The following is an 11,776-nucleotide window of genomic DNA, read 5'->3' as shown; positions in this document are numbered from 1 at the left end:
ATCAAAGCAGAGACTCACTGAAGGAGCTCAGAGATGCAGTTAGGGGCTGAGGTCATCTTAATTTCAGAGACATGTAGGAAGTTTCATCTGTGTGTTTGTGTGTGTGTGTGTGTGTGACACCCACACACCCACACATGTGCTGGTCTTGGCGCTCAAACTCAAGCACCTGGGCACTGTCCTTGAGATTTTTTATTCGAGGCCAGTGCCTTTCTCCTTGATCCACAGCACCACGTCTGGCTTTTTCTGAGTAGTTTGTTGGAGATGAGTCTCGTGGACTTTCTTGCTTGGGCTGTCTTTGAACAGTAGATTGTCATTTCTCAACCTCCTGAATAGCTAGGATTACAGGCCTGAGCCACCATTGCCCAGCAGGAACTTTGATCTTTAAATAAGGCTCTAGCAGGCATTGTTAAGGTAGAGGCAATATAGCTGCCCCTTGAGTCTATAAAGTTGGTAATGCTCAGTGTGTTCGGAGCCCAACCCAAAGGGTAAATTTCAGGGAAAGGAGGAGTCTAGCCCCAGTGAAAGAACATGTGGAAAAGAATAGAACTGGAGACAATATAATCAGCCTGCTTCTAAGCCTAAATTGGACACTGGGTTGTGGGTGCTGGATTAGGGGAAGAAAAACAAATTCTACTCTCTTCTGCTGTTGTCCTAGGATACATTTCCAGTGAGGATTCATTCAGCTGTTCAGTTATGATAAATTGTTAGATTAAAGGATTACTAGTTCCAGGTAGAGCCTCAGCAGCCAGGAGGCAAAGGATTATAAGTTTGTAAGGATCAATTATCTTTATTTCCATCTCAATTCCCAGAGCCCAGCATAGAATTAGCACAGCATAGATGCCCACAGTTAACATTGAGCCAGTATTTCTGAACCCAGCAACATGGTTCCCTGTATGCCTAAGTGAACAGCGCAAATCCACGGCAAGAATGCCTGTCTTGCCTGATGAGGATGATTTTTAACATATATTCAGATGACACACAATTCTTTTTCACCTGGTGTAGAAAGTAGCCTTTAAGTTTCTTGGAGTATTTTTATTGGCTCTACTCGAGTGATAGCATTCAGCTTCTGTGACACTGACAGAAGCCTGCACTCATTTCTGTATTCCTGTGCCTTGCTTATCAAGAAATAAATTATGAAGAAGTTTGTCACTTTGCAAAACTAATGTTACTAATTCTGTGTTTGTTTTGCCAAGGTCAGAGTTATGATACTTTCTTCATTACCAAAATTAGATATTTTATAGACACAAATAATATGACCTGAACACTAGTGAAAAAAGTGCTCCGTGAGCATGGATAGGCAAATATGGCCTGTCCTTCACAGCTCCTGACCCCATCGCCCATGTGTGCTGCACAGGCTCACTGCTGTTGAAAGTGTCCCCTTAGTCGATAGTATTGCCTAAACCCTACAATTCACAATACATCTGGAAACCAGAATTCAGAGAGCTGAGCTTATTGCCTGAATCAAACACTTTCTATTGCATAGATTGCAAGAGCTTATTTCCAAACTCATGATTTTTTTGTTTTGTTTTTTATTTTTTATAGCACTGGCCTCTAGTCAATCCACTGACTGATATTTTAAAAAACCATACACTCTCACCAACAGGATGTATTTGATTTGCTTGATTGCAACCTCATAATTTCCTTCTGTTTGGCTTTTTAAAATAATTTGTTAAATTAATTTTAAATGAATTTATAATTTAAGTAATTAAATCCACTATCAATTTATATATTAATGACCTAGATCGATATCTGAACACTCCTCATGAAAGTAACTTTTTCAAGAAATTAAACTGCTGAAATGACAATTTAAAATAAAAACATTAACTGGATTTCCAAATGTCTTCTTACTTCTACATCTGTATCATTCTGTGGGGAAATTCCCCAGAGAAGTCCTGGAATGCTCCACCATCATCTGGAGTTACCTCCTCCCAGGTATACACTTGCTAAGCTTTTCTTCTGTAGTTCTATATAAGAACTTGGAAAAGTAATGCTGCTTTTCTAGGAGTACTGAATTAGTTTTTATTTTTATTAACTTGAATTTATTAGACCTGATGTCTTATGACATCACCTCTTATAATGTTACCACATTTGCATTTATATGAGAACAGTATCCTTAATGGTATCTCTAGATCTGATGATCAGTTAATTAATATAACCATTAAGCCCATTATTAATACTAATGAATAGATAGTGAATATTAATACTAGTGAATAGTGAATTATCAAGTCTTATCACTATATGGATCTAAGCCCACAAAGTTATCTCTCTCTCTCTCTCTCTCTCTCTCTCTCTCTCTATATATATATATATATACACACACGTATCTTTTTCTGTAGGTCATATTGTATAAACACACTCGAATATTCTGTATGACAACATAGCCACTAATCATGACTGTTTAGGTATCCCTTTGAAAGAAATTTTGCATTTGTCCCTAGAGTTGAGCTTAAGTTCATATGTTAAAAATGTCTCAAGGGGGGCTGGGAATATGGCCTAGTGGCAAGAGTGCTTGCCTCATATACATGAAGCTCTGGGTTTGATTCCCCAGCACCACATATATAGAAAATGGCCAGAAGTGGCTCTGTGGCTCAAGTGGTAGAGTGCTAGCCTTAAGCAAAAAGAACCAGGGACAGTGATTAGTCCCTGAGTCCAAGGCCCAGGACTAGCCAAAAAAAAAAAAAAAATCTCCAGGACTTAATAAAAGTCACACCTGTTTTCTACTGATATGGCAGCTGAAGCCTTATTTCAATTCTATGTGCCCGTTGAATTATCATATTGATGTAAATATTCATTTAAAGTATATTTTGTATAAACATATTTTATATGTAAAATAAGAATCATTTAGTGTTTTAGTAGTGCAATTTAGCCATTATAAAAAAAAACAGTTTAGTTGAAAAGTAAACTATATTGAATCATTTCCTGTTAAAATTAATGATCAATGATGTCTAATCAATCAGTTTCAATAATTTCAATGAAAATACTTTTGTTTTCTTATGATATACCACACTGAATTCAGGTAGAATTCAGCTTAAAAATATAGTATTCCTCCTAAGGAGCTTATCATAGAATATTGTTCAGGGAAAGACATACAACATTGCATTTTATGCTTTTATAATTCGTAATGTATATATTCACAAATTCAACAAAAAGTGTAAAAATGATTGTAAAGATATATAGAAATAGTTACCTAGTACCTTCCAGTCTCAAGTCTGACTAATTCATATTAATAATAGAGTGAGCATTTTGAATGACAAGGCTATCAGTAAAGGCTGCACATAAAATAATAGCTGTGTATCAGGAGGATTGTAAAGGCTGATGTTGTTTGTGCAAACTGTGAAATGTGAATGTTAATCCTTAAGAAATATGTGTTAATAAACAACATAAATTAAAATAAAGATTAAAATTGTCTGATTATTCTGAGAGTAAATGCTCTAGAGGCATTAAATTGACCCTGCAAAGAATTATTACACACTTTAAACTTTTTAATTTCTCAGATGATTCTAATATATTATTTACCACTTGTTAGTTTTGGAAATACCAAGGGTAATGCTTTTTGTACATGAAAAAATATATATCTAGAGATAAGTGAATAAAATAATAAATTGTCTCCTCTTCTCACAATCTGTCCTACCTTCTCAACCCAGCTCCATGGTTTTATAATTATGCAGCACTATGTATCAGAAGATACCATGATGACAGAGTCTGACTTCAAAGTGCGTGTATATTCAGGTGAAAATTCCCTAGGCTGATCACATGGAACTAGAATTCTGAGAGCCATATGTATCAAAAAAATCAAAGGAGAAGACATATGACAGCCTGCCATGATAGAAGATACTTAGATAGTAAAAAAAATCCATTCCCTCAAAGCTTGAAATTTTGGGTAAACATCAATCTATTTATTACAGTGGGGCAGGAGATTTAAGAACAAAAAATACCTGCAGAACGTGGCTTCATTTATATGTTAATGTTTTGTAACAATAATACACATTAACATTTCATTAATATCATCTAGATTTTTTTAAATTACATAAGTCCATAGCAATTGAAATGAACATCACCCACAGACTGTCAGGACATAAGTCTGTCCACATAGTTATGTAAGAGAGAAATTTGTAACTGTGTAGATAACTATTTTTAAGTTTATTTTTATTAGATGTGGCCATCCTACTACATATTGCCCTATCTTTCTTTATGTTTCATTTTTGTCTCACCCCTTCAATTTTCTCTACAAATAAGTGAATGGGATCAGGGAATCTGAGAGAAGTGTGTGTGTGTGTGTGTGTGTGTGTGTGTGTGTGTGTGTGTGTGTACAGTGAGAAGAAAGTGTCAAGGTTTCTGAGTTTCTTCCTTTAAGGCATTTGTGAGTATTTAAAAATCAGAATATAATTTGGCCCAGTCTGAACCTATCTGACAAATATTTGGGGGGATGTTCTTTGCATAGATCTGAGTACTCTCATTCCAGGATTGCAATTTCCAAGCTGACTAGTTGGTTGATTATCTATGGATGGTTGGCATTGCTCTCACTTTCCCAGTGACAAGGTATGATACACTCAATCCCCCTTTGGGCTGACTCAAGATGAAAACATATTAGTGAGTAGCTCCTAACAGTTTTCAAACTAAGTTTTTCCTATCAGTTCCCTCCCCTTTTGCTCACCTGACCTCCGATAGCTACTTTCCACCTTATATCCAGTTCTTTATTGTGAATAGTATTTAGGCAAAGGACCATGAAATAGAAATATATAATTAGCTCTAGGAGACAAAGGCAATAGCTATAGCTCCTAGCTGACTATGAAGTTGTGTGTTCTAGGCAAATTCTGTAAGTTGAATTCTGTTAAATGGAATCAAATAACATGCAAACAGCAACAACAAAAGACCCTGCCCCTACAAATATAGCAGCTTTATGTAGAAAAGTGGATAATTTAGTGAAGATCCAGTTCTATCTCGAATTTTAGTGTCTTGAGATCAAGAATCTATTGTACCTATACACAAATGTTTATCTGAACAATGTTCTAAAAGTGAGACCACCTAGAAATCTCTTCCAGATTTTAAATTATTATCTTTAAGAGAAAAAATTTCATTTTCAAGTCTATTTATATTACTTAAAAAATAAGCCTTCTGAAAACCCAAGATGTCAAATAGCAATCTAAATTATTAGAAGTAGATTTGAAAAATTCCTGCCTTTTAAACATGTGAATGACTTCAAAATTCTTATTACCTCATTGGTGATTCTGTGATGTAAATTCTAAAGCCCTACAAATTGGTTTTGATGGTTATTACAGCCTTAATGGCACTATTCACCTCTTTGGTTAGTTTATGTGCTTAATTAATAACGCTTCCTGTTCTTTCAGCCTTTCAGGGCAGTTTCTCCTAAGTTTAGATGAAATGAATTTTGAAAGAGAACTTTCTCTGAGGACCACTGATTCCTCATCTTTATGTTAATTCCTTCTCAGAAGAGATAAGTGAGCTCAACCCAGAAGACAAGGGAATGGCCCCGGATGTGGCTATAGCCATTGACAGGCACAGGAGCAGAGCTTGTGAAGTAAGTCTCACTGCTGCTCCCGGTGTGGCTTGTGGGAGGAATCCACATCTTTCTTTGCTTCATTTCACACGTCAGTGAGAAAGGTCATAATTCTTTTATCCTAGTGTCTGATAAGTCCTTTATTTCTTTGATTTTTATATAATGAACTCTATTCATACTGAAGTAAGCCATATTATTAACAAACGGTACAGTGCCACTGAAAGATCCTCTTCTTTTGCAGAGCGCCTTCGGACAGCGCGGTCTGCTATCATTTGTCTTCACACCTTTTTAAATGCATGAGCTTATACCATGCCCAAAGGTCAGTGGGAGATGGTTATGCTGACTCAGCGAGATTGATAAACTCCACACATTTCAATCTATTTATATAATGCACCATGCTTCAGTCTAGGCCCTAATACAAATACAATCTAGCAACATGTAGGCAAGAGGAAACTCTTAGATTTCTTGCTGACATAACATTTGTATTCTAGGACATGATTACCTAATAAATAATCCTAGAGAAATAATAGTTTATATATAGATATCTCTCTAACTATCTACATCTCTATCTATATATTTGAGAGCCAGGGGAGACATATCTACATTTCTATCTATCTATCTATCTATCTATCTATCTATCTATCTATCTATCTATCTATCTATCATTAAAATATGGACACATACACACACACACACACACACACACACACACCCCTCACCTGACCTCAAATATTTTTATAGCCACAGTCTGAAGCTTTGAACATCTCAGGGTCATTGCTTCAGTGTCTATTTCTTCTTGTAGAATATGGTGATGCACACAATTAGTTAGATTTATCATCTCTAAATTTTTAATATTTGGTCATTCTGTTCTTTTTCTTATCATTCACCAAATACTGCCAATCTAATAGCAAATGAATAATATTAAAAATAAGCAGTGAAAAAAATCAATCTTAATTATAATTCATAAGTAATGGTTTTTAAAGGAGGCAAAGACAAGAATGAGGTTAGAGTTAGATTTGGTGACTATTTCACTTAAAATCTCAAATTTTCTTCATCTCCTTACTAGTTTATGGTCTAATATTACTTACTATTATTATATTACTTGTTATACAAAAGAAACATATTGTCACCTAGTATACTAAATAGGGTATAATTTTTAGTTCTGTGATTTCACACTTAGTTGTCCCATGTAGAACCAAGCACTTTGGTAAATAGTTCACATGCAATATGTTATTATTGTCTTTTTGAGTGTTGTGTCAGTCATGGGGCTTGAACTCAGGTCCTGGGATCTGTCTTTGAGGGTTTTTGCTCAAGGCTAGTGCTCTACCACTTTGTTACACAGTCCACTTACAGTTTTCTGGTGGCAAATGAGAAACAAGAGTCTCACAAACTTTCCTGCCCAGGCTGGCTTTGAACTGCGATCCTGAGTAGCTAGTATTATAGGTGTGAGCTACAAGCACCCAGATACTGTCATTTTATAAGCGAAGTATGAACATTAAAAATGATTTCCAAGATCCCAGAAATGGTAATATAGCAACAGGATTCAAGATTGGAATCACAACTAATAGCAAACTCTTCAATATTTTGCTACCCAATCTGCTAATTGACAGAATGCATGCTTTGTTTAATATCTTTCATATGAAAATCTGCAGATTTAAAATAGAAATACTTTGATAAATTTTATAAATTTTGACATTTAAAATGGTCAACATATTTTGTAAAATTTATTGGCTCAATGGGGAAGAAGGCTGGGAAGGAAAGTAGACATCAATTCTGTGGGAATGGATATAAATGAGGAATACTGTCAAGATGCTCTAGGATTAATTATTAATTATGCAATCCAAATATTGGTTGGATCTTCTATTGTTCATTTCTGAAGTATAAGTTAAATTTTCTTTCCAAGTGAATTTATGTATTTGTTTAGGCATATTGTAAGAACTTCAGTAATTAAAACAAAACCATGTATAATCAGTAATGTCTATTTTTTAGTTCCCTCTCCTTACTCTCTGATTTTCCTGTTCAGAATCAAATACATTCAATTCCTTAGCTCATGCCCCAGGTGGCAAATCTGTCTTCAAAGCCCTTCCAATCTCATGCGTTGGCAACCCAGAGTCACATGGGAAGAAATGTAAGGTTACCTATAAGCATTATGTTGTACTATAAGAAAAAGTAGAGAATATCATTGGTATTTATTTCACCTAATTCTGTTTTTTATAATAATTACTAACCCCATTTGTCTGTGTACCCTAAGCCTGTAGTATTTATATGATAGCCTTTAGCCTCCTGAACTGCAAAGATAATATGGTGGAGAGTAAAGCATCAGTTTTACTGATGTCCCCAGTGTTGACAACACTAAACAGAGACCTGACTGCAAGTCCTGCAGAACCAGTCCCTCATCTCAGTCCTGCATCACGAAGGTTCAATGGGGGCACTGTGGCTCACGTGTCCACCACACTAGGTGATTATGTTGCAGTTACCACTGCTTCGCTTAGGCATTTCTCAAACCATCTTTGGTTTCCTGTTTTCCAAACAGTTGCTTGAATCTTTTTTTTCTTTTCTCTTTGTCTTTATTCTGAGTGTGTACTGTCCTTATTGAAAGAAATTTGAAGATATGAAAAATGCATAGAACAGCATTTTTCCCTTATTATAAAACACAATTAAGCTGGCTTATTTATTATTGAGTTATTTATTTGGTTAGAAGCCATGATATACCTCTCAAGTCATTATAGGATATCACTTAGATTAAAATAGGTTGTCACAGTAGAAGGGATGTAAATGGCTCTAATAATATGAGAATTTTAATACATATGTACAAAGCTCTAAAAAATACATATATTTCCAAGTAGCTATGAAATAAATGAAAGCATTGCTAATTTAATACATGTTCTTTGATGATTTATAGAGCACATGTAACAAATTTAATTTAATATGTCTGTTGTACCTTTTATGTTTACTTAGTAGTATGATAGTTCCATCTTCAAGTGTTCTCCCTAGTCAGCAGTCTTGGCATCATATAGGAATTTATTGGACGTGCAAATGCTTGATTTGTACCCACAGATGGGTACTGAATCAGAAATTCTGGGTGTGGACATCAGCACTCCATTGCTCTGTAATGTTTAAGGACCACTGAACTTGAGGGTTTGCAATAAATACACTGACAACAAGTAACACACAGGCAAGCTTCAGTAGGTTGCAAAGCACAGTGCAGAGAATGAAATTAGAAAGCATGGAAATTAGGTCAAATGTATGCATACTAATATCAGTAATTTATCCAGATGATTAATAAGTTACTTAAGAGTGAAGCCTGCCATCACCTTTCCCAAGTGGCTAAGGCAAATTTCAATTCTTTTTTTTTGTCAGTCCTGGGGCTTGGACTCAGGGCCTGAGCACTGTCCCTAGCTTTTTTTGCTCAAGGCTAGCACTCTGCCACTTGAGCCACAGCACCACTTCTGGCCATTTTCTATATATGTGGTGCTGAGGAATCGAACCTAGGGCTTCATGTATGGCAGGCAAGCACTCTTGCCACTAGGCCATTTTCCCAGCCAAATTTCAATTCTTGACCATGGTTCACAAAGATCACGGAGTTATACAATGCTCAGGGTTGACAGAAGGAGATGTGTGTTATCTCCTGGAACATTAGAACTCATTAAAGTTCTCTCCATAAAGGTAAATGCATAATTGAACCACAGGCAGTTAATCTTGGTCTTATTTTAGGATTCGAGGAAGAGGAAAAAGCATTCCCACATTTTTCTGCTCACAAAAACTCTTGGAGGTAACAGTAACAGAAGAGATCTCCTCTGTGTGGTTGCTTTCTATGTGCTTGGCAGGGGCAAAGATGCTCTATCACGATCTCGTACAAATTTCTTGCATGAAATTACATGTACAATTTATACTGTTTCCTTTTTAGTTAGACCTTAATAATTTTCCTTGACTATATTGGTAACAACTTCAGCTATGGATTTGAAGAATCAGATTATTACAGATACAATATTATTTAAGAAAATTACTTCTGTCCTTTGATCCTTAGTATTTTTAGTGCATTTTGTTATCTTATATTAGCTTTACAGAGGAGAATTTTTTTGGTCACATTTTCAGATATGTTTGCAATATATTCTATCCATCTCTCCCCCTCTATTACTCTCCCTTCTCTACTACCCCAAGAATTTCAGCATATTGTCTTTTTCTATTTTCATAGTTGCAAACAATCTGGAATCCTTAAGTTTTTACAAGTAAAATGATTATTACATTATGATCATCTAGCATCTTAGAATTTTGAGTAAGAGAGATAAAAATTGAAAGAACTTAAAATAGAATAGTGTTTCTGGAAATTATCTCTCCCTTAAATCAAGAAATTGTAGTGTCTACAGTATTCTCCATCTTATCTCCTTTTGGACAACTTCATGGCTCATGACTTATTCTGTCACTTCTTTATTCTGATTAGGCTACAGTGTCTTGGGCTGTTGTCATCTGAATATATCCTATCAAGAGAACAGGTGCAAGGAACTCAGCCTTGCTGACTGGACCATTTTCTGTGGAGGACTTAGGGAACCTTGGGATGTAGCTGTTGTAGGCCCCAATTACTGTGATGTATGGAAGAGCAGACTTAGCCAAAATTATGCTTGAATTCTAGCAAATTCTCTAGAAAATCCATAGGACAATCATTTAAACCAACTGTTATATTTGTTGGAGAATAGACAATCTCACTTCAAGTGTACACATGTTACCCTATTCTTCAAATGCCATGATGGTAGGGGAGAAATTCTCTGATGTTTATCATTAGGTGAATGACACATCAACACATAATTTGACTGGGAAAGTTAGAGCTATTTTTTTTCTCAAATTTTTATTATCAAACTGATGTACAGAGAGGTTACAGTATCATACGTTGGGCATTGGATACATTTCTTGTACTGTTTGTTGCCTTGTCCCTCATGCCCCCCTCCCTCCCCCCTTTCCCTCCCCCCCAGGTGTTCAGTTCACTTACACCAAACAGTTTTGCAAGTATTGCTTTTGTAGTTATTTCTCTTTTTTTTACCCTGTGTCTCTCAAATTTGGTATTCCCTTTGAATTTCCTACTTCCAATACCAGTAAACACGGTTTCCAATATACTCAGATAAGATTACAGAGATAGTGTAGGTACAACCATAGGAAGGTGATACAAGAACATCATCAATAATAGAAACTACACATACACATAGGACGTTGAAAGTAGTTACAACTGTGATATATCACTTGTTTCCATAACATGGAGTTCATTTCACTTAGCATCATCTTATGTGTTCCTAAGGGTATAGCTATTGGGCTTTGTGATGCTCTGCTATGGCTTGCCTAAACCTGTACTAATTATGCCCAATAAGGGAGGCCATAGAGTCCATGTTTCTTTGGGTCTGGCTCACTTCACTTAGTATAACTTTTTCCAAGTCCTTCCATTTCCTTACAAATGGAACAATGTCATTCTTTCTGATAGAGGCATAAAATTCCATTGTGTATATGTACCACATTTTCCTGATCCATTCATCTATGGAGGGGCATCTGGGTTGGTTCCAGATTCTCGCTATGACAAATTGTGCTGCCATGAACATTGTTGTGCTGGTGGCATTATTGTGATTTTGTTTGTGGGCTTTTGGATAGATACCCAAGAGTGGGGCTGCTGGGTCATAGGGGAGTTCTATATTGAGCCTTCTGAGGAATCTCCATACTGCTTGCCAGAGTGGCTGAACCAGTTTACATTCCCACCAACAATGAAGTAGGGTTCCCTTTTAGCCACATCCCCTCCAACAATTGTTATTATTAGTTTTCTTGATATATGACATTCTTGCTGGGGTGAGATGGAATCTCAATGTTGTTTTGATTTGCATTTCCTTTATGGCCAGTGATGTAGAGCATTTTTTCATATGTCTATTGGCCATTCTCATTTCCTCATCAGAGAAGTTTCTTTGTAAGTCTTTAGCCCACTTGATGAGGGGGCTATTGGTTCTTTGCGGTTTTGTTTTGGAAGAAGGTAATTTTTTTAGTTCTGCATATATTTTAGAGATGAGGCCTTTGTCTGTTGAATGTCCGGTAAAGATCTTCTCCCAGTCTGTGGGCTTTCTGTTTATCTTGAGAGCTATGTCCTTTGCCGTGCAGAAGCTCTGGAGTTTGATGCAGTCCCATTTGTCCAACCTTTCTTTGATTTGTAGCCTTTCAGGGTCTTTGTTAAGGAAGTTCTGTCCTGTGCCAAGGAGCCCAAGTGTTTCTCCTACTCCTTCCTTTAGTGTT

At 36.2% G+C, this 11,776-nt stretch overlaps 1 pseudogene; it reads left to right on the top strand.

Moving 5' to 3' along the window:
- Positions 1–7,819: 7,819 nt before the first annotated feature.
- The window catches only part of LOC125339373, a 141,590-nt pseudogene continuing 137,633 nt past the window's right edge, over positions 7,820–11,776 (top strand).

This window comes from Perognathus longimembris, chromosome 21 (assembly GCF_023159225.1).
Source record: "Perognathus longimembris pacificus isolate PPM17 chromosome 21, ASM2315922v1, whole genome shotgun sequence".
NCBI classification, from domain to species: Eukaryota; Metazoa; Chordata; class Mammalia; order Rodentia; family Heteromyidae; genus Perognathus; species Perognathus longimembris.
Note: the sequence above shows the minus strand (reverse complement) of the source record. Positions and strands in the feature narration are given on the sequence as shown.